General features: G+C 50.7%; 1 protein-coding gene and 1 pseudogene across 2 annotated transcripts in view; one reads left to right on the top strand and one right to left on the bottom strand.

Annotated features, from left to right (window-relative positions):
• Positions 1–23,059, bottom strand: part of KCNN3 (potassium calcium-activated channel subfamily N member 3) — a 161,954-nt gene that overhangs the window by 122,940 nt on the left and 15,955 nt on the right. The window lies entirely within an intron of this gene.
• Positions 5,660–6,114, top strand: LOC112401782 (bolA-like protein 3 pseudogene; annotated as a pseudogene).

The following is a 23,059-nucleotide window of genomic DNA, read 5'->3' as shown; positions in this document are numbered from 1 at the left end:
GAGGCTGCTGCGGTGGCAGAAGCAACACCATGATCCCATCTACACCTTCCAACCTCATCAGAGGTTTCCACAACCCACTTCTCTGCCTATTCCCAGCCTGGTGTCCAGAGGCAAGACCACTTCCATCCCCACGCAGGGCACAATCAACCCCTGAGCCTGGCAATGTTTGGGCCAAATGAAAATTTTAAGACGCCTAGAAATCACATATGGTGAGAAAAACAACCGCCTGGCAGGCTCCACAGACTTCTCTGAAGGCTGGAGCTTCCCGGATCAGGAACAGCCCTGTCCTGTGTTTCCCCTGCCACGTTTCCAGGCTTCCCAGAGCAGCAGCCCGAGGACAGCATCATCCTCCTTCCACTTCCACACCCACACTCTTGCCAGTAAACGTGAGACAGCAAGTCCTCCAACCCAACGCACAGACTCAGCTGGAAGGGGCCTCCTGGGCCGTCTAGTCCAACTCCCCCACTTTACAGGCAAGGAAATGGGGGCCCAGAGAGGGGCTCTCTCCTAGCCAAGGCCACACAGCAGTAAGAGAAAGGGCTAATCTTGCCCTGAGTCTTCTGAGGCCTGGGCCAGTGTTTTTCCCACGTCCCCACTCTGCCTGCCCATCAGTCGCACACTCCTGAAAGGGGCAGCACCCCTGTCTGATTCCTCTCCCACCCTTCTGCAAGTCCTCAGTTCACGTTTGGGGAATGAACGTTTCTTCTATGGCTCTCAAGGGCAAATCAGGAGAAATAATAGTCACCTAGTCCAGGTCCTCCGTCTTCTTTTTGCCTAAAACTCTAAAAGCTTAAACATAAATAAAGGGAAATGGTCTGGAAAAATAACCAGTTGGCATGGAACAATTGGCATTTCAGAGCTACATCAGAAGTGGAAATACTGTTTTTCAGAAATTCAGCACAGCCATGAGTTGTTAACTCCTAGCCATTTGGCACAAGCTTTTCGATTGTTTGGATGTGATGGACGATGTTGATAGAAGTGGTGGAGACCAAACACGGCTATTAATAGGCGGAACGTGGCACTTTTATCTCTCTCTCTTTCTCACTCACTAGCTCTCTGGCACCAAACTGTTGCCAACCCGCCTACCTTTGGCTCTGAGGTGCCATCACCTCCAGCAACAGGGCACCACAGGAGCCGTGTTTCCTGCCCATGTCCGAGCAAGTTCATCCTCGAGCCTAAAAGGCCAGGGCTGCCGGCCAACGTGGGCTGCTCGTGTGTGCAGAGCTTCAAGGGAATCACAAGGCCTGCAGCTTCCTTGGGTGCAGTCCCCAACTTGCACAGAGCAAGCAGTAGATTATCACAGTTTAGGGGAGTCAGGAAGCTCTCAATTCCCCCACGTGTTTCTCTTATCCACCTCCTCCCTGCAAGAATCTGAGGCAACCCCGATCTCAAGGCTGGAGCACATCCGCCCTACTTGGCCCAAGTCAGAAATGTTTCAAGGCAGAAGGATCCCCACGGTTCCCTAAAGGATACTGCTTCTGGAAACTCTCTCCAGAGTCAAACTCTATAAGGATTTACTGAGTACCTATGACATGTCAGTCTCTGAGCCCACCCATTTTCATGTAGGATCTCACTTAATCCTTACAACAAGGAATTATTGTCCCCACTTGACAAATGAGGAAACTGAGGCACACAGTGATCACACAATTAGCTGAGATCACATGATTAGTAAAGGGAGGAGTCTTCTGATTCCGAGTTCAGGATTGGAGAGGACCCTGGCAAAGGCCCTGTTGGGAAGTGTGCCCTGCACTCTCCATGGGTATGGTCACTTTGCTGCAGCTCTTCTGAAGCCTGAGCTGCTGGGTCTCTCCCTCTGAGCACCACGTGTTTCCCCAGCCCCAGAGCTCCCTGATCCTGGCCAGCTGTCCTCAACCTGCATTGGCTCAGCCACCAGGGAAGCCATGGCAAAGATCAGAGCTCTAGCACTATTTTTAATATCCATTAAATGACAGTAAAAATCCTTTCTTCCTTGCAGAGTTATTGTAAAGACCAAATCATAACTGTGGAAATGCTCAACCACCTAGGGATTCCCAGAAGCTCAAAACAGTCTATGCACATGTTGACCATATATATCCAGGTTTGCTCTGGGGAAACCAGCTTATGTCTGCTGTCTAGTATCATTATTAATATGAGTAGCAATTATTAATATCATACTCTCAAAAGTGTCCCCATTTAGACAGTGAGTATGTAGAGTGAATCACACGATCACTCTACATATGTAGCATTTGCTGCCTTAGGGTCTGAGGGAACTGGGGGCCCCTCCCTGCCCTCTGGCCTCCATGTCTCCCAGCTCCCACACCCCCCTTGTCCAGTGGGAGGGGTGGTGCTCAGTGCTGCAGACCCTTGGCCAGGGTCCCTGCTACCAGGCTCACAGACAGGTATCATTTTGTTAGATCAAAGTAATTATTAGTAGACAGTTTTTAGCAGGGCAGTGTCACAGTGCCTGGATTAACTGCAAATTATATGTCACTCCTTTAAGGTTTATTCCGTCCATTATGGACAATCTCAGTCACGTGCCTAGCTGCCTTAACCCTTTGTGGCTTGAATTCCTCAGCACAGAAGAGGCTGTAACCATGGAGAAGGCTGAATATATTTGCTACTGAATCATTGCCCTGTGGATGTCAGTTTAGAGCCTCCCCGCTTATGAGGCGCTTTCTTGCGGTTTCCTGTTTGATCTCTGAGAGCTAGGGAGAGCCACTCCCATCTCACAGATGGGAAAACTGAGACTTGGAATATTTAAGCAATTACCCAAGGTCACACAGCTAGGAACACCAATTCTTAGAACACTGTGTTGCCAAAACATTGTTTTCTTTAGCAATCAATGAGTGTGACCTGCACTGGAACCCTTCGGAATGTGACCCTTGGGCTTCAGTAGTCTGACCCGGCCCCAGGGCGAGGCATATGGGACAGCATCTGAGGGCATCCAGAGGCAGGCCTGCCAAGGAGTCAGTCCAACACACCAGATGCTGCATGCTCGCCATGCAGAGTCACCCTGCACCTGGAGCAATTCAAGCGGCCTTACTGTCAGAAAGAAAAAGAAAAGAAACTCCAAGAAGAAAATGTCCACACCAGAAAAATATACAAACATGGAGACACAGAACCTTCCTTCTCCCACTGTTCAGCAAGGAGAGTAGCCAGAAGGCACCTCTTGCTAGCGAGGGGATGGCAGGACACCCACAGGCCCCAGACACCTAAGGGTGTCTCAGTGTTGAGATGAGAGAAGCCAGGGGAACACTTCCTTCTACTTCCAGAGCCTTTATTTGGGCTCCTGCCCCATATCTACTATGCCCTGCACCGGTCACAGAACGCTAGTTCAAAGATCTCCAAGATCCCACAGTCCAAAGCCCCATTTTACAGATGGGGGAACTGAGGCACCATGCAGGAAGTGCCCTGCCTATGACCCAGCTTGCCAGGGCCGAGCTGAGAGGGAGCAGAGGGCCTTCCCCTCTGCTGGGTTCTTGCTGCCCGTGGCTGTGAGCTGCCGCAGGGAACTGGGGGGGCCGTCTGCTGTGTCTCTCGTGGGAAAGTTTGCTGCTTCCTTTCTTCCATCTCTCTCTTTCCTCCACCCTCATCTCACTCTCCTCACCCACATTTCTTCCCTCTTGCATTATTTCTATTTCCCTGTTTTCCAGAAACAGGGTTTAAGACTGTCAGCTAGAGTTTCTAGGTCTGAATGGAACTCACTGCGCTGGAGCCCCCAAGCTCCCACTGGGTAGTCACCCCAGACTCTAGGCTGCTTTGTGGCAGGGTCTGGGTCCTATTTGTCTCTCTCTCCCCATTACTTCACACAGGGCCTGGCACACAGTAGTGGATACTCAGTAAGCACTCGAATGAATGAATGAGTGAGTGAATGAATGAAATACCATGCCAAATTCCCAAGGAGAGGAGAATCAAGCAAAGTGATTCCATTACAGGTCTCATCATTCAGGTAGTAAACAGCACTTAGAATTGGGGGAGGGGAGGGAGGGGAGTCTGAGTCACCTTTAAATTCCTCATTCCACTAACAGATACTTATTTGTTTAGAATCCATTGTTTAAGCCTTTAAATATAACAGCTGTGATCAAAGACCTAGGAAAACAGAAACTGCAGCCAGGCTCTCCCCCCAGGCTCCTCAGCCTGGAGAAGCTCTAGGATCAGAGCTATAACCCTGCAAAGGCGGGGGAACAAATGATGCTTGTGAGGAAAACCTGTCTTTCCAGCCACAGCCATTTTCAATTCTGCAGAAGTGGCTTGCGGGTCCCTGAGAGGAAGAGCAAATGCTGGGGCTCCCAGACAACCACTGCAGTTGATGACTTGCTAAGCTTTTAAAACCCGGGTCAAAGCAAGGGAAAAAGACTGTACAGGCCAAAGGCACTGACATCTCTCCACGCAGATGTCCCTGGCCTCCGGGTGGTGACTCCAAATCAGCTGCCTCTTGTCACTTGGGGCCAGGTGGACTGGGGGCGTGGGGAAGGGTTAGGCCCAGGGGAATGAATTGCTTCATTGAAGAAACCCAGCTGGGCCCAGGACTGTGAGTTGTGGGGAGCCAGGTGGGCTGGGGCAGGGGTGTGGGGCGCGGGGAGGGCGCGGAGAGAAGGTATTCCTGCAGGGCTGGAAAACGCCAGGCAACTGTGAGCTATGAGGGTCAGAGGTGCACATTCTTCCTGGAGAACTCACCCCTCTCCCTCCAGCTGCCACCAGCTGCTGAGCAAGGTGGGACAGCCAGGAGACATGGGTCAGGTGGCCAGAGGTAGAGAGACAAGTACGGAAGAAAAGGCGTGGGCGCCAAAAACAGAGGTGGTCATGGGTGTGGAGAGTGTCAGAGCTGGGACAGTTCTTGGAGTCTTCTCATCTTACAAACCAGGACACTGAAGCCTAGACCTGGCTGAGGTCAATCAGCTGCTAGGTCCAGATCTAGAATCTAGCTCCCTAGACCCCCTACTCCAGTGCTCCTTCTCCCACACCACGTAGACTCCACAGCAGTTAATATAAAACACAAACTGTGCTGAATGGGAGAAAATATTTGCAAACGATATGACCGATAAGGGGTTAATATCCAACATATATAAACAGCTCATGCAACTCAACATCAAAAAACCAAACAACTCGGGCTTCCCTGGTGGCGCAGTGGTTGAGAGTCCGCCTGCCGATGCAGGGGACGTGGGTTCGTGCCCCGGTCCGGGAAGATCCCGCATGCCGTGGAGCGGCTGGGCCCGTGAGCCGTGGCCGCTGGGCCTGCGCGTCCGGAGCCTGTGCTCCACAACGGGAGAGGCCACAGCAGTGAGAGGCCCGCGTACCGAAAAAAAAAAAAAAACCAAACACCTCGATTAAAAAAATGGGCAGAAGCCATTGACAGATGAATGGATAAAGAAGATGTGGTACATATATACAATGGACTATTACTTAGCCATAATAAGGAACGAAATCGGGTCATTTGTAGAGATGTGGATGGACCCAGAGACTGTCATACAGAGTGAAGTAAGTCAGAAAGAGAAAAACAAATATCGTATATTAACACATATATGTGGAATCTAGAAAAATAGTACAGATGAACCCATTTGCAAGGCAGAAATAGACACAGATGTAAAGAACAAACGTATGGACACCAAGGGGGAAAAGTGGGGTATGGGGTGAAAAAAAAAAAAACAGATAGAAGGACGGCGGGCCACATTGGCCGGTCATGGCAGCGCGGAGCCAGGCCGCAACAGCGCCTCTGCTCAGCAGAACCCGCCGCCTTCCTCTTCTCCACTGTGCTCAGCGCATGTTTGCCTCGCAGACTGAGGGGGAGCTCAAAGTGACCCAAATTCTCAAAGAAAAGTTTCCTCAAGCTACAGCTATCAAAGTCACTGACATTTCAGGAGGCTGTGGGGCAATGTATGAAATTCAAATTGAATTGGAAGAACTTAAGGAGAAGAGAACGGTCCAACAGCATCAGATGGTAAATCAGGCATTAAAAGAAGAAATCAAAGGTATGCACGGGGCTTTCCTGGTGGCGCAGTGGTTGAGAATCCGCCTTCCAATGTAGGGGACACCGGTTCGAGCCCTGGTCCAGGAAGATAAGGTACACATGGATTGCAGATATTTACCTGTCCCCAGACATTGACCATGCCCTGGCTGTGTAGATGTTGCTGCTAAAACCTTGAATGAATCTTACTGCCACCATTCTTTCCTAGGCATGTGACAAAAAATTTATCTATTTTATTCATAGACATTTCCATATTGTAACTATAGAAGAATACGGCATCTATTTAGATGTTAATTAAAGGCAACAGACAACTAAAAAAAAAAAAATGGGCAGAAGAACTGAATAGACATTTTTCCAAAGAGGAAATGCAGATGGCCAACAGGTACATGAAAAGATGCCCAAGATCCCTAATCATCAGAGAAATGCAAATCAAAACCGCAATGAGATACCCACTTGTGAGGATGGCCATCATCGAAAAGTCTACAAATAACAAATGTCGGCAAGGATATGGAGAAAAGGGAACCGTTGTACACTGTTGGTGGGAATGCAAATTGGTGCAGCCACTGTGAAAAACAGTATGAAGGTTTCTCAAAAAACTAAAAACAGAACTACCATATGACCCAGCAATTCCACTCCTGGGTGTATATCTGAAAAAAACAAAAACACTAATTCAAAAAGATACATGCACCCAATGTTCACTGCAGCATTATTTACAATTGCCAAGATATGGAAGCAACTATCTATCTATCTATATCTATATCTGTATATCTACACACACACACACACACACACACACACACACACACACACACACACACAAAGGAATACTACTCAGCCATAAAAAAGAATGAAATTTTGCCATTTGCAGCAACATGGACGGACTTGGAGAGTATTATGCTAAGTGAAATAAGCCAGACAGAGAAAGACAAATACTGTATGATATCACTTATACATGGGATCTAAAAAATACAACAAACTAGTGAATATAACAAAAAAGAAGCAGACTCACAGATGTAGAGAACAAACTAGTGGTTACCAGGGGAGACAGGGAAGGGGGAGGAGCAATATAGGAGTAGGAGATTAGCAGAGGTAGTAGAGGTACAAACTACTATGCATAAAATAAGTTACAAGGATACATTGTACAAAATGGGGAATATAGCCAATATTTTACAATAACTATAACTGGAGCATAACCTTTAAAAATTTTGAATCAGTATACTGTACACCTGTAACATATAATATTGTACATCAACTATATTTCAATAATAAAAAAATTTTAATTTAAAATTTTTAAAAAGACCCCAATTCTTTAAAACATACACACTGTGCCCCCCCCTGCCTAAATCCCTTCTGTGGCTCCCCACGGCCTCTAGGATAGAGGTGAACCCCTTAAGCAAGGCACCTGCACGATCTGACACTTGCCTACCTCTCCAGCCCCATCACACCATAGACTCGAGCCACATTTTGTCTTCATTCACACTCCTCCAAAATACTCTGCACTGTCATTCATGTCTCTGGGCCTTTGCACGTTTCCTGGACCAGGAGTGACCTTCCTCTCTTGGCCTGTCGCATTCCTAGTCAACCTAGACCCAAATACGCTCTCACTACTCCCACTGCCCCACCCTCCCGAGCCACCACCTCTTCTGTGCTACCTCTGCTGGACATCAGGCCTCGCTGGGAAACAATCTAAGTGCATTAAGTATCTGCTTACTGGGCTGTGAGCTCTTTGAGTGTGGAAACAAGGTCTTTTTCATCCTCCAGTTTCTCCCTGACCCCCAGCACCTAGCAGAGTGCCCAGTATGTGAGAAAAACTCCATTAATGTTTGCAGAATTAATTATCAAATTAAGGAGTGAGTGAACCCCTGGGCAGCACTGATAGCGCCTTGTTTATGTTCCTCATGAAGCTACTTAACCTCCAGAAGGACCAGCAGTACTCAGAATACTCAACCCCCGATTTTCTCTCTGATCTCCCTTCCTCCCCACGTGGGAGGCGGTGGGGTCTCGCCACAACCAGGAGTCATGTGAGGTGGTATCTCTGAGGGGAAAAGAGCAACTGAGATCCAGAGGCCCTGAGTAACGCCTCCAGCTTATGTGAACACAGGTCACTGAACAGTGATGGCAAAGCAGCCAGACTGGTTACTGAGTTCACTTGTCCATGAAACGAGCATGTCAACGTGTGGCCACTGCCATCAAGGACTCTGCAATTAGCAGTCCCCTGGCAGCAGGGCGCAGCTGTGCGACACCACCCCACAGCACAGCTCCAAGTCTCTGGGTACCTGCTCTGCAGGGGGAGCAGATCCCAGAGCCCAAAGGAGCAGCGAGTCTCCAGAAGACCCCTCGGGGGCTCTAAGTGATGTGACGTGATAGGCCATTAGCCTTCCAAATTCTATTTTCCCTACACAAAGTATGAACAGTATATTATACCTGGTTTACATCCCCTGAGCACCACCAACTGGTAGGGAAGGAAGGTGCCCAACTTGGAGAGACAACAGTGGGGACCTGACCTAGGGGCGGGGATGAGGAGATCCACAAAGTGGACAAACCACGCACAAAGGGCTGGCCTCGGACCACTGGGAGGGTTGGCTGGGCTTGGACCCCAGCCTGGTTCTCACTTGGCAAGGCCGAGGACTCCCTGCCACATGCATGGGGCAGACCCGGCTGGCAGAGAATCTGAGCCTTTCCAAAGCAGCCCCCGGCCAGCCCCAAGGGCATTTCTGGGGGTTCTGGCCACCGGTGGAAACATTTTGAATAATGGAGCGCAGAGGCAAACACAGACAGGAAAAGGTGCCAGGAGCCACATACCAGAGCTGCCTCTAAGAGCTGCAAACATCTCAGAGGACACCCGGGCGGGCAGGCAGGGAGAGAGGCAGGCGGGCAGGGGGCCCCACAAGGCTGAGGAGGGGTACACGGGGAGCCAGGGATTTCTAAGACTCAACCTGAGGACCCGGCAGGAAAGGCACTGGAAATTGTACTTCTCCTTTTGGTCTGTCTATTTGTCTCTTATAATTTATCTAGTACTTCCTGAAAGGTCACTGGGTGGTGATTTCAATACTGTAAAATTTGTAGAGATGCTCTCAAAGAAATGTACAAATTTCACAGTTTTACCCTGGCTTAAAGGGAATCTATTTTATTAAAAGTGTCTATTCTGAGTGCACTTTAGGCACTCAGATGGATAGGATTTGGCGACCGACTGGTTAGTGATCCAAAAGGCCTTGTGCTATTAAAAGATTCACTGTTTTTTTTTTTTGCGGGTGGTAAAAAGAAATAGAAATCAAAGGCATTTGCCAAGGTATGGTTTGTGGATGGAGAAGAGAGCGGTGTGTGAGATCACAAAATGCTCTGTTGCCTTCCAGCTCCCCCAAGCAGGAAGCTGGGTAAGAAACGCAGATTAAAAGCAGAAGGATGCACGTCCTGCGAAGGCTCTCCTGAGATCTCACAGGACCCCCCTCACTTCCCTCTCTCAGCTCCTCATTAGCTAAATTCAATCTTTGTCATTCAAAGGAAAATAAACAGGGAGCAAGCGCCTGCGGGGAGAAAGAGTCCCTATATTGGAACAAAACAGCTTCTACAAGCAAACACCTTTTTCCCCAGCCCCAGTCAGAATTCTCTATTTCTCTCCAAATAGCAGAGCCATTTCCTTCCCGTCAGCCCAGTGATGCACAACTTCCTGTCAGAACAGCTGAGGAATCTAGGGAAATGTGTCTTCCTTCACAGCCTCCACTTCAGGTCTGCCGAGCCTCCAATGGTGCCAAGGAGCAGAGTAGAGGGTACCCAGGAAGGGGGCCCCTCCCCAACTCTGTCTCCATGGACACCCTCCCCTGAGCCCAGCCCCACCCCAGATCAGACCACCACATCCAGACTTAGTGTACCACATGTCAGCATCTTGGCCCTCTGTCTCCTAGAGACCTGCGTGGGGATCAGCCCTTCCATCTGCAAAGCCACCAGGAAGAGTCTCATGGAGGCCTGGTCATGTGCCATCAACCCCCACTCCTTCCAGCGTCCCTCTCAGACATCCTGGTCTGATCATGAACTCCCTGGAGACTGTCAGGAAGCCGGAGGCCTGCCCTAGGGCTGCAGAGACAGTTTGTTTTAACCTGAGATCGGGAAAGGAAGGAAGGGCTTTTCTAGTAAAGATGAGCCACAGTCAGCCACTTCAGGGTCAGCACTCAAGGCAAACCCACCATGGAGGAGAAATGAAAACCCTCCTTCTCCCTTCAGATCCCACAATAAGTGGCGTGAGAGGCAGGGAACTGAATTAAAAAATAATCACCTCCATTAACTGAGTCTTCCCCACGTGTCTGCATGATCTCCTTTAACCACCCTCTCCCACAAACTCTATGACGTGGTTCCCAACTTTGCAGCTCAGTATCACCTGGAAAGTTTTTGCAACTCCCGATACCAGGTTGCACCCCAAACCAATGAAATCAGAAGGTAGAAAGCTGGAAATCAGACATTATTAGCACTATTTAAAGATTCCCAGGTGATTCCAAAATGTAGCAAAGTTTGGGAACCACGAAGGTATTATTACTCCCATTTTCTTAATGAGGAAATTGACACTCAAAGAAATTAAGTCACATGCCTAAAGTCACACAGCTTGTAGGTGATGGAGTCAGGATTCCAGCTCACACCTCTGTGATTCCAGTATGGAGCCCCCCTCACCCCAAACTTCCTACAGAAAGTCTTTCAGATCTACCAGGTACTGCTCTCCCGGCTCCGGAGCATCCCCAGGGCAGGAGCAAGGACAACACGGGCAGGCGGGGCTGGGGAGAGTGGGCTGAGTGTGCGCGAGGGGCCTCGCAGGAAGTAATCTAATTAGTAGGTTCTGCTCCTTCCTCATCCACTTAAATTCTCTCCAGAACAAAGCCCTGGCCTAAGAGGATCCCAAGAGGATGGCCAGGCACGACGGAAACACAGCAAGAGTATATGTGTGTGGCTGCGTGAATACAGGACAGTGGGCGCTAAGCAGGGCACACACAGCCTGGAAAGGGTGGGAGCCCTGGGGAGCCAGCAGGTGAGGGGCTAGTGCTCAGACCCGAGAACCTGGGGTTGATCTGCTTCTTCACCGGCTGTTGGACTTGGGGAAGTTACTTCCCCTCTGAACCTCTGACCCCTCCTCTGTGTGACAGAAGGTCCTTTCAGTCCTGTGCGCCATAGTGCAAAGAATTCCCAGGGCTGCTTTGATGGCGGCCCCATGCTCAGGCCTGAGTGGGTGTGGGTATGGGACCAGCTGAGGCCTCACCCCAGGCAGGCAGAGTCCATACACAGTTCAGGCACCCACAGACACCCCCCCACCACCCCGGCTCTCAGGGCTGTGTGGCCAGGCCAGGGAGGTCAGCACAGCTGCTGAACATATGGGAAAGGAGCCCCTGGGGCAGCACCCCACACCTGCCTGTCCCAGCCATGATCCCCCGAAATCTGTCAGCTCCCCCTCACCCAGTCCCACCCTGCAAGTTGCGCAGGAGGGTGCTGAGAGCATCTGGAATTGCCCTGCTCACCTGAAAGCCCCCCACTCCCCACCACACCCCATTGACTCAAGTGCCAGATAGAATGTGGTTTCCCCTCTGTGGTTTATTCAGGGGCCAGCCCTTCTCCAAGCCTTCCCTGGTCCTCCCTGACATAATTAAATGCTCTGTGCTACTTCTATTCTTGGCTCAAACCTCTCTCCTTGCACTGACCATACTTCACCCTACCCATCATCTCCTTACACCTCTGTTACCATAAGACCCTCGAGGGAGGGGTCTGGGTAGGAGTCTACAGAGGCAGCAAAGCATCGTAGTCAGGAGAATGGGCTACCGAGTCAAAGGACCTGGCTCAAGCCTTGCTTTGCCACTTACTGGCCCTGTGACCAAGCCTCAACTTACTCATCATACAATGGGGAAATAAGAGCAGTGACTTCATCAAGTTGTTGCAAATATTAAATGAGATGACACATGTAAACAAGGGGCTTAGCACAAAGCCTATGCCTAGGGTAGGAGCTCAGTAAGAGCTACAAACGCTTTTTTCACCTCCGTGGTTCTAGCACCTAACACAAGCCCTGGCCCACAGAGCCAGGCACGTAATAAGTATGTTGAACTGAGCTGAACCCAGCCTGTTGGCAGCCTTCACAGGCTGCTCATCCTTTCCAGAAGCTAGATACCCCTACCCACTCCCACAACCAGGGCTGGTCTCTGCAGCCACCATGCAGAACGTCCTCCTTCCCCAGAACAAGAAGTGTTAGTATGTTAGTACTTTCTGGAGAAGCCCTCTGCCTGGCCCCTCCCACCACCCCACCTCTGCAGCTGATACCCACACCCCTTCTGTCTGAGCCCCCCAGCTGCCCAGGCTTCCAGGCAGCACCCACAGCAGCCAGACCTCAAGTACCCTCAGTCCCAACCTCAGCCTTCATCAGAGCCAAAGCCAAAGATTAGCAAGGGCTCAGGGAGGGCAGGAGGGAAAAGCAGAAGATGGAGCCCAGCCCAACCAGAGGCCCAAACCCTTCAAAGCAATGATCAGAAACCAGGGAGGTCAGGTGAGTTCTCTCCTCCAGGTGCCTTCTTACCCTCACTTCCCAGAGAGCTGGAGCAAAAGGCACTTGGCAACGGTTACAGCTCCAGATGGCAGTCCACAACCTCTGAGACACAGGACAGTTTGGAGAAATAATGACCCGGGGGACTTCCCGGGGAAAGTTGTCTGTACAAGGAGGGGCTGCTGTGAGATTTAATGAAGCCAGTTCCACATGAGAGGGGAGCACAGGGCAGTGTGCCCCTGCCTCGGTGACACCCCTGTGAGGCGGAGGGATGGCCATGCGGCCAGGTGGCAGAAGGACAGACACAGCGCCAGCTGGGAAAGGCTGACAGTCCCCCCTCAGGACCAGGAGCGGTTGGGGAAGGAGAAGAGAATGGGTGTCCCCCGTTACACACAGATCTGGGCGGGCGCTCTCACTCCCACTCTTTCCCCTCCTCAGCCCTCCTCCAGTCCCTCCATTATGCAAATCAAGTGACTACACAGATTTGCATAATTCATGCTTTATTAGTACACGTTCTTGTCAGGCTTTCAGACTTTAAAAAGCAATTTTGCTATCTTTAATGGAGTATAAGAGTCAAGGGGAGAGGTTTTCTGTCCTTTTCTCACTAAACATAAAAACAGTCTCTAAATCTTAAGTTAAGGAGAAGGTCAGTGAGAGAAATGAAGTGACTTCCAATTGGACACATGACCAAACACTTTGTTGACACCTTGGCCAAGAGTGTATAAAGGGCGTGGGTGCCAGGCACTGTGCTGATGACCCGTCCTGTCAGTCATGGCTCTTGCACAGACCACAGAGTGGTCTAGTCCAGTGTGCCAGAGAAAGTAGTGACTGCAGACACCACTATTATTAGGTCATCTGGGGTCCTGGGTGACTCAGTAACAACAAAACCCCCACCCTTCACCTGTATCACTTTTTTATATTTTACGCAGTACTTTCACTCCACTCTCTTACCCAATTTCCACAATAAGTCTATCCGGTTGGAAGGGAGACATTTTTACTCCCATTTTAGAGATGAGGAAGCTGGGGCCCAGAGAGGTAAAATTTACTCACCAAAAAGCAAACACAGGCAGTCTTTCCTCCATACCAGGGATGGCAAATACCTTGCCACTCCTCCATCCTTCCTTGCCCAGGACAGACATCACAAATCAATCACAGCCCTCTTCCCACCATGCTCAGATTGCACTTCAGGATCCTTCTCAACACAGCCCTTCTGGTGGCTAGTACCAGTTGCCCAGACAAAACCTGTTTGCTGTTCCTACACTACATCTTGCCAACTCCTCAATACCCAGCCAATACTGTGATGGTGCCATGAGTTTCTGGGAAGTGCGTACGGGCTAAGCTTAGCCTGGCTGCTCAGCCCCAGAAGCCGCAGACAGCCACACATAAGCCCACTCACTGGTTCCAAATGTGCTCCAAATGGAACCAGACGCACCTGCTTTGGGGAGCAGATCCAGAAGAGGGACCCTCATGCCCCCAAGTCTCAAAGGTCTGGGCTCTCCTCACTGCAGGGGCCCCATGACACAGGACCACAGAGGCCCATCTGGACTAATGCACACCTGCTTCAGATACAGCAGGGACCAAACGTATCCGGTTCCAAAACACCCAGGCCTTGCAGATCCCTGGCAAGAGGTTCATACAGAAAAGGGGCCAAGCACTGCCAGATCCCAAGCACACACTGCCCTGGGCCCTGGGCCTCATCCAACCCCAGGGACACACTTTCCTCCCTTGTACATCGACTGAGGCTCTCCAGACTGAAGAGATGCTCCCACAATCCTTCCGCAGTGGGCCCCTCCCACAGCCCTGCAAGGAAACCTGTTAAATCATCATCATTAAACCCTAAAAGTGCTCATTTTGACCCTCATGCTCATCCTGTCCTGCCAGGTGGAGAAATGTGAATCCCAGCATGTCTCCCATCTTCCCCAAAACCTCCCAGCTCCCCGAGCCCCAGGGCAGCCCTGGCCCCTCCCTGCCCCAGATGAAGGACCAGTCCCTCCTTGGAGGATGGGAAGCAGCCTGCCAGTCTCACAGAGCAGGGTGGCACAGTACCCACATCTGCTGGCATCAGCCGCCCTGTCTGGGGGGCTTTCCTTCTGGAACCCACAGGGCTCAGTGCTGGCCTCCTGCCAGGCCCGAGGGAGATGGAACACACCCTCTCCATGCCCACGTCCAAAGGGCCTAGACAATGCCTCCCCAGCCTGAGCTCACAGCCGGCACCTCCGCTGCCCGCATCTCCCCACGCCCTTCTCTTCACTTCCCGGCGAGGTCTCCTGGGCCCCAAATCTGAGCTGCCACTGCAATCATAAATGCCTCACTCTCCAAATCATCTCTGCTTCCTCAGCCACCGCTCCATGAGTTCCCCACCTGGAATTGACAGTTCCAAGGCTCTTTTCTGGAGGACCTCTAGGCAGGGAATACCAAGGGCAGGGCGAGGGAGCATCTGGCCCTAGAGGGAGAAGAGTTTATCACTGACCTTATCGAGCAGTGATGGTGGTAACCAAAGGACCTTTAGTTGGTTTTCTTTACTTTCACTTTTTTTTTTTTGCAGTACGCGGGCCTCTCACTGTTGTGGCCTCTCCCGTTGCGGAGCACAGGCTCCGGATGCGCAGGCTCATTGGCCATGGCTCACGGGCCCAGCTGCTCCGCAGCATGTGGGATCTTCCCGGACCGGGGCACGAACCCGTGTCCCCTGCATCGGCAGGCAGACTCTCAACCACTGCACCACCAGGGAAGCCCTCACTTATTTTTTTACATTCTCTGCAGACAACATACCCCCACACTGTGCACTTGGGAGTAGGCTGCTCCTCCACGGCCCCTCCCCAGCCGTGGTGCACTGCTGCCATTAGGTGGCTGCAGCCAGCGTCTACAGGGCTGGCTCACATTTCTGGAGAGGACAGAGCAAAGGAATACATGACAGGCAGCCAGGGCAGCGAGAAAGCCCAGCTTTCAGAAGCTCCCCCACCCACTTTTCTTTACAGTTGGGGAAATAAGTGTGGTAAGGTAGGCATGAGGGCGGCCCCTAAGCCCAAGCTCCTGTCTCCACCACCCACACACGTCGGCAATGAGGATGACACCTGGAAGCAAGTGGCAGAGCCAGGAGTTGACCCAAGGTCTACCCGACCCCCTCGCCGCCCACCCTGTCCCCTGGCCTCTCCTCGGGGCTGCCTCCCACCACCCCTCTCTGCCCCCCGCCTGGCTTTCTCTTCATTCATTCACCAAACACTTGCCAAGAGCCCCTATGAGCCAGGCACCTGTGGGAGGCTTTCTCAGCCCTCATCTCACGGATCCTCCCAACAACCATGCCCACTTTATGGATGAGGATGCTGCCACCCCAGAGAGCCCACACCTGCCCAGGTCACCCTAAAAGGGAAGGGGCAGAGCCAGGCGGGTATCAGGTCACTGATTCCAAATCCAGGGCTCTCTCTTCTCTGGAGCCTGCACTGGGCCAAGACCCAGTGGGGCCCTGGGCAGAGGTGAGGCCAGCCTCTGGGCAGGAGGCGCTGAGGACCAAGGCCAGGCTGGCCCTACTAACCCCACTCTCAAGCACCACACTGGGACCACCTGCAATGACGCTGGGTTTCTGAAAAGCTGATTCCAAGCTAGCTAGTAAGGGTGGTTCCTGTGAACCCCACTGCTGGAAGACGCCCAGCATCGCCCAATTCCTGCAGGGTATCCCCCTGGGATCCCCGCTGAAACCCTCAGAGCCGACACACTCAAGACAGAACTCATCATCCTGACCACCTCCCGGGGCTCCATCTCCTTTACAGGCAACAAGGCCCTGCTCTCCCCACCCCATCACGCCAGTCTGTCACCGTGTCTTGTAAACTGAAAGAGTGGCCAAGTACTGAGCTAAGAACTTTACACCTGTGTCCTTATTAATCCTCTCTCACAACACCCCATGGGCTGAGCACCATGACCCCCATTTCACACATGCACAGGCTGAGGTTCAGGGAGACTGGGCAACTTGCCCAAACACACAGCCTGTCAGCACCCGAGCTGTGATGTGAGCCCAAGCGGAGCTGGCTCCGGCACACTGCCGCTATTCCACCCCTGTCTTTGAAAACGAGCAGGAAGAGGGTGTGTTCCATCTCCCTCGGGCCTGGCAGGAGGCCAGCGCTGAGCCCTGTGGGTTCCAGAAGGAAAGCCCCCCAGCCAGGGCGGCTGGTGCCGGCTGGTGTGGGCACTGTGCCACCCCGCCCTCTGGGACTGGCAGGCTGTTTCAGTGCTCACAGCCTCCCATCCTCCAAGAAGGCGTTGGTTTTGAGCAGAGCAGTGAGGGGATCAGGGCACAGTACTCACTTTGACCCTCACACACCACATCCAGGGTGGAGAAATGTGAAGCCCCCCACATACTACCTACCTCCCTAAAGCCCCTGCCTCCTCCTCCATCTTCCCTCCCTTTGCCTCCAGCCTGGTTCAAGCCTTCACCTCTCCTTCTGTAGAACTATTGCAATAACCTTCTAACCAGCCTCCCTGCTTCAAGCTTCCTTTTTCTAGAAACAATCCATCCTCTCCCGGGGCTTGATCACGCCACTAGTCTGCTCAAACACTTTCCATGGCTCCCTGTTCCTTTAGACAAAAGTGCAGACTCGGGCCTCCCTGGTGGCGCAGTGGTTGAGAATCTGCCTGCCAATGCAGGGGACACGCGTTCGAGCCCTGGTCTGGGAAGATCCCACATGCCGCGGAGCAACTAGGTCCGTGAGCCACAACTACTGAGCCTGCGCGTCTGGAGCCTGTGCTCCGCAACAAGAGAGGCCGCGATAGTGAGAGGCCCGCGCACCGCGATGAAGAGTGGCCCCCGCTCGCCACAACTAGAGAAAGCCCTCGCACAGAAACAAAGACCCAACACAGCCAAAAATAAAAATAAATTAATAAAAAAAAAAGTGCAGACTCCTCCGCCTGGTGTGCAAGCCCCATGGGCAGCTTCCACGTCCCTTTCCAGTCTTCTCTTCCCAGCACTTCCAGGAAAACCTGCCTCCTTTGTCCCCCCCAGAGAACACCAGGCACTCCCCAACTTTGAGCCTCTGCCCAAACTGTGCCATCAGCTTGGAATACTCTTCCCCTTTTGCCTCATGAAGCCCTCCCTACCTACGAACCCCGCACGACCCCGACTTCCTCTAAGAAGCCCCCAGGCGTGAGGAGTCACCGGCATGCCCTCATGTGACACCGCACCTCATTAGGGCACTTGTCACAGCCTGCCTCTCCTCAGAGCTGTGGCAGCCTGGTCACCCAACCCCCAACCATGGACTGTCCATCTCTTTGTCCCCCAGCATTTCCAGGGCCAGTGCCTGGCATAGAATGGGCTTCAGAGAAAGTCTACCCAGAAGAACTTCCTCAGACCTTCAACATATCAGTGCAGATCCTTCCCTGACAGTGGGGCTGTCTTTCCCTGTGGCCAGTCTTAAGCTCAGAGCAAATACTCATTTCCTGAGGTGGTTACTGGGGAATCCTGGCCCACTCACCCCAGAAGGATTCTAGCGGTGCCCGGGCTGGCACACTTAGCTGTCTCTCCCCTGCCTGGAAACCTGCCACTCAGCCGGCTCTGTCCCCCACTCACACAGCCCACAAATAATAGCTCTGCGCTTTCCTGCAAATTCCATCTTCCCAAATGGAGACTTTAGCTCCACCTGTTCAAGAAAACACAAAACAAGAAGTGAAACGGAGTAGGCCTGGGGGAACAGTCACATGGCCCTGCAGGGGCAGAGGGGCAACCCTGGGCTCCCCTCTCCTAAAGTATCATTCGTGCACATGTACAAAGGCTCTAATCCCGCCACCTCCCCTCGGCCAGCACATCCCAGGTGATGGAGCGTCTTTCCCACGCAGACTCTCACTGTGTCCACACCACAGCCCACCACTGTGGACACGCTGTCCCGTTTACACACGAGACCTGCAAGGATGAATGACACGGAGACCAGACACAAGGACACACTCCCCCGAGTCGGACTTTGAACTCAGATCTTCCGATTCCTGGTCCAGAGCCCTTTATGACACAGGGCTGACCCTGAGAAAAGGGTAGGGGGAGAGAGGGATTAGAATGGCATGTTGAAGCTGGTAACGCAGTCTCATCTGTTTTCTCATTTCTCCTCACAAGAAGCCTGTGAGAATGAGTCATCTAAAGCAGGGATTCCCAGCCCCAGAGCTACTCACACTGGGGCCGGGCAATTCTTTGCTGTGGGGACTGTCCTTTGTGTTGTAGGATGTTTACCAGCATCCCTGGCCTCTACCCACGAGATGTCTGTAACAGCCTTCCCCTAGTCTTGACCAAAAATGTCTGCGGACATTGCCAGACATCCCACTGGGGAGCAAAATCACCCCAGTTGAGAACCGCGATCTAAAGGCACAGGGCAATGGGGCTTCCCTGGTGGCTCAGTGGTTAAGAATCCACCTGCCAATGCTGGGGACACGGGTTCGAGCCCTGGTCCGGGAAGACCCCACATGCCACGGAGCAACTAAACCCGGGTGCCACAACTACCGAGCCTGCGTTCTAGAGCCCGTGCACCACAACTACTGAAGCCCATGAGCCTAGAGCCTGTGCTCCGCAACAAGAGAAGCCAGCTCAGTGAGAGGCCCGCACACCGCAACGAAGAGTAGCCCCCGCTCGCCGCAACTAGAGAAAGCCCACACGCAGCAACAAAGACCCAATGCAGTCATAAATAAATAAATAAATAAAATTTTTTAAATTATAAAAATAAAGGCACAGGGCGAGATCCCAGCCTCGCGGAAGGCAGGAGACTCCCCACGGTCTCACTCTCCCCCATTCAGGCAGGTGCTTCCTTCTCCTCTACCCATACTCTCTGCTCATCGGGCATCATCAATCCAACACTACGACAGATGTTCCCTTCTGCACCATCTCCCACCGCTCGGGGGACAGAATTGGCCTGCCCACAGGCAATTCTCACATCCGTGGAAGGAAGAAGGGAATCAATATTTACTGAGAGTCAACATTCACTAAGTGTCACATCTCAGAGCTAAGGTCACTCATTAACATCACTTCACAAAACCGCCCCGGCAGGCACCATCACCCCCATTCAAGAGATGCACTAACGGACTCAAAAATTAAATCACTGAAGTTTCACAGCCAATAAGGGTCAGTCTCTGGATCTGAACCCAGGTCAGAAGACCCGTGCCCAGCAGGCCTGGGTTACCAGAATGGAGTGGCCTTGGTCCACAGGTCCCAAGACCCTCACCCTCCAGGCCCAGGTCCCATCATCAGACACTGGTAGGGGTGGGAGAAGACCTTCAAGGCCACTCCTGCCCCCTTTCCCAACTCTCCTCCCAGCTGGAAAGGGAGCAGGTGTGATGGCACTCGGTATGGTTCCTGAGAGCCCCAGGGACTCAGTGACACGTGAGGCTGGGGGGTTCCCAGGGGCCGGGCCTCTCCGCCTCCCTGGCTCTGAGACCTGGCGGAGGTCGCCCGCCTCTCCACTCCCCCTCCACCTGTAGCACGTTAATCCCTTCCTCCACATCCCTGCAGAGTTAAAGTGCTAGGAAATCAGGAATGCGTGTCTTCAGAGTTTTGTACTGTTTCAGTAACTTCCCCTAAAATTGGCTTTCCCAGCATGCTGGGGGAGCTTTTGACCATGTATGACTCTTTTTATTCATCATACTGCTCTGGGGTCTGCTAGGAGCAGGGAGATGTGACCTTGAAATATGGCTCTGACCCAGAGGACCCTAGCAACTTCCAGTGACCTTCAGGGAGTAAGCACCAATGGTGCTGGAGGCACAGAGAATTTATCTGAAAGTTTTTAAAATTCAGCTGTGCCAAGAACTGCCCTCTGGAATGGGAGGGGAGCCATCCATCCGTATGGTGCAGGGGTTCGGGCAGAAGCTTGCCATGCCCCAGGCCTCTGACCTCCCACAGCCTCAGGGCACAGGCCACCCACATTATATCAAAATGGACGCATCTCAAACCCAGCAAATCCAACCCCAAACTCTCACCTTCTCCCCAAAACTGCTTCTCCCACAGTCTTCTCCAACCCCATTAATGGAAATTCCATCCTTATGTTTGCTTGGGCCGAACTCTTGGCCTCATCCTTGACCTTCCCCTTTCTCTCCCACCTCCCCCACTGCCACATCCCTGCATCCAGCTCATCAGGAATGCCTTCCTTCCCAAAATTCCAAGGCTCCAACCACTTCTCACCAACTCACTGCTACCACCTGGCTCCGAAACACCAGGACCTCTCACCCGGATTGTGACCACGGCTTCTTAACCGGGTGCCTTTGCCCCCACCTCTTCGTCTATTCCCAGCACTGCAGCCAGAGCCATCCTACTAAAACGTAAGTCAGATCTTGTTACTTCTCCACTCAAAGCCCTCCGTCTGCTCCCATTTCACCCAGGGTGGTAGCCAAACTCCTCACAATGGCCTACAGAACCCCGCTGTGGGTCCCACCTCCTCTCTGACCTCATACCCCTCAGCTCCCTCGATGCCCCCATCACTTACCAAGTCAACCTCACTGCCAAAGACCTGCGCTGTTCAACACAGTAGAAACTTGCCACATGTCCACTGAGGCCCGGCAATGTGGCTAGTGTAACGGAATTTTTTAATGTATATCATTTTCAATAACTTACATGTTAAAAATGATACTCCATTCATTTATCAGAAAACTTTTAAATATATTTGCAACAACCTGGGTGTGTGAGTCTACTTTTTTAACTGTAAATTTTATGAGCTCTAAACACAGATCAGGTATTTCCAGTGAAGATTTAGTATCCAGTTGAGATGTGCTGTAAGATACATAACACACCAGATTTCAAAGACTTGTAGGAAAAAACAGAATCTAAACTATCTCAATAATTTTTACATTGATTATATGTTGAAATGGTAATATTTTTACTATATTGGGTTAAATAGAAAATATCTCTAACGTTAGTTTCACATTTCTCTTTTTCTTTTCTCTAATATGGCTACTGGACAACCTAAACTTCCAGATGCGGCTTCTATTATATTTTTACTGGACAAGGCTGCCCAGACCATGTCAGGCATAATGCCGATCCAGTGCCTTCACACTGCTCTTTCCTCTTCTGCCGTGTCTCGCTCACTCCCTTGCCTCCTAAACATCTTTCATCAGTTGTCGCCTTCTTAGTGAGATCTTCCCCACCTATTCAAAATCATAACTCTTCCCTCAGAACTCCCTGCCCTCCCATCCCACCTTTCTTTCTCTTCGTATCATTTATTGCTATCTAACAAAAAGGATAATTAACATATAGTTTATTGTCAGTTTTACCTACTAAAATGTAAGTTCCAGACTGACATGTACACACTGCCCTATTTTAAATGGATAACCAACAAGGGTCTACTGTATAGCACAGGGAAGTCTGCTCAATATTACGTAACAACCTAAATGGGAAAAGATTTTGAAAAAGAATAGATACATGTATATGTATAACTGAATCACTTTGCTGTACACCTGAAACCAATACAACATTGTTAATCAGCTATACTCCAATATAAAATAAAAAGGTTTTTTAAAAATCTCCAAAACAAATGTATGTTCCTACATATCGATAATTACCTTAATGTGAACGGAATAAATGCTCCAACCAAAAGACACAGGCTCGCTGAATGGATACAAAAACAAGACCCATATATATGCTGCCTACAAGAGACCCACTTCAGACCTAGGGGCACATACAGACTGAAAGTGAGGGGATGGAAAAAGATATTCCATGCAAATGGAAATCAGACGAAAGCTGGAGTAGCTATACTCATATCAGGTAAAGCAGACTTTAAAATAAAGAATGTTACAAGAGACAAGGAAGGACACTACATAATGATCAAGGGATCAATCCAAGAAGAAGATATAACAATTATAAATATACATGCATCCAACATAGGAGCACCTCAATACATAAGGCAAACGCTAACAGCTCTAAAAGAGGAAATTGACAGTAACACAATAACAGTGGGGCACTTTAACACCTCACTTACACCAATGGACAGATCATCCAAAGAGAAAATTAATAAGGAAACACAAGCTTTAAATGACACAATAGACCAGATAGATTTAATTGATATTCATAGGACTTCCATCCAAAAACAGCAGATTACACTTTCTTCTCAAACACACATGGAACATTCTCCAGGATAGATCACATCTTGGGTCACAAATCAAGCCTCAGTAAATTTAAGAAAATTGAAATCATATCAAGCATCTTTTCTGACCACAATGCTATGAGATTAGAAATCAATTACAGGCAAGAAAACCTAAAAAGCACAAACACATGGAGGCTAAAAAATACGTTGCTAAAAAACCAAGAGATCACTGTTGAACCAGGAAGAAACAGAAAATATGAACAGACCAATCACAAGTAATGAAATTGAAACTGTGATTAAAAATCTTGTAACAAACAGAAGTCCAGGTCCAGATAGCTTCACAGGTGAATTCTATCAAACACTGAGACGAGCTAACATTCTTCAATATATGCAAATTAATCAATGTGATACACCATATTAACAAATTGAAGAAGAAAAACCATATGATAATGCCAATACAAGCAGAAGAAGCTTTTTACACAATTCAACACCAATTTATGATAAAAAGTCTCCAGAAAGTGGGCATAGAGGGAACCTACCTCAACATAATAAAGACCATATATGACAAACCCACAGCAA

The sequence above is a fragment of the Neophocaena asiaeorientalis genome, unplaced genomic scaffold (genome assembly GCF_003031525.2).
Source record: "Neophocaena asiaeorientalis asiaeorientalis breed wild unplaced genomic scaffold, Neophocaena_asiaeorientalis_V1.1 scaffold76, whole genome shotgun sequence".
In the NCBI taxonomy this organism is placed as follows: domain Eukaryota; kingdom Metazoa; phylum Chordata; class Mammalia; order Artiodactyla; family Phocoenidae; genus Neophocaena; species Neophocaena asiaeorientalis.
This window is presented reverse-complemented; position numbering and strand designations above follow the sequence as displayed.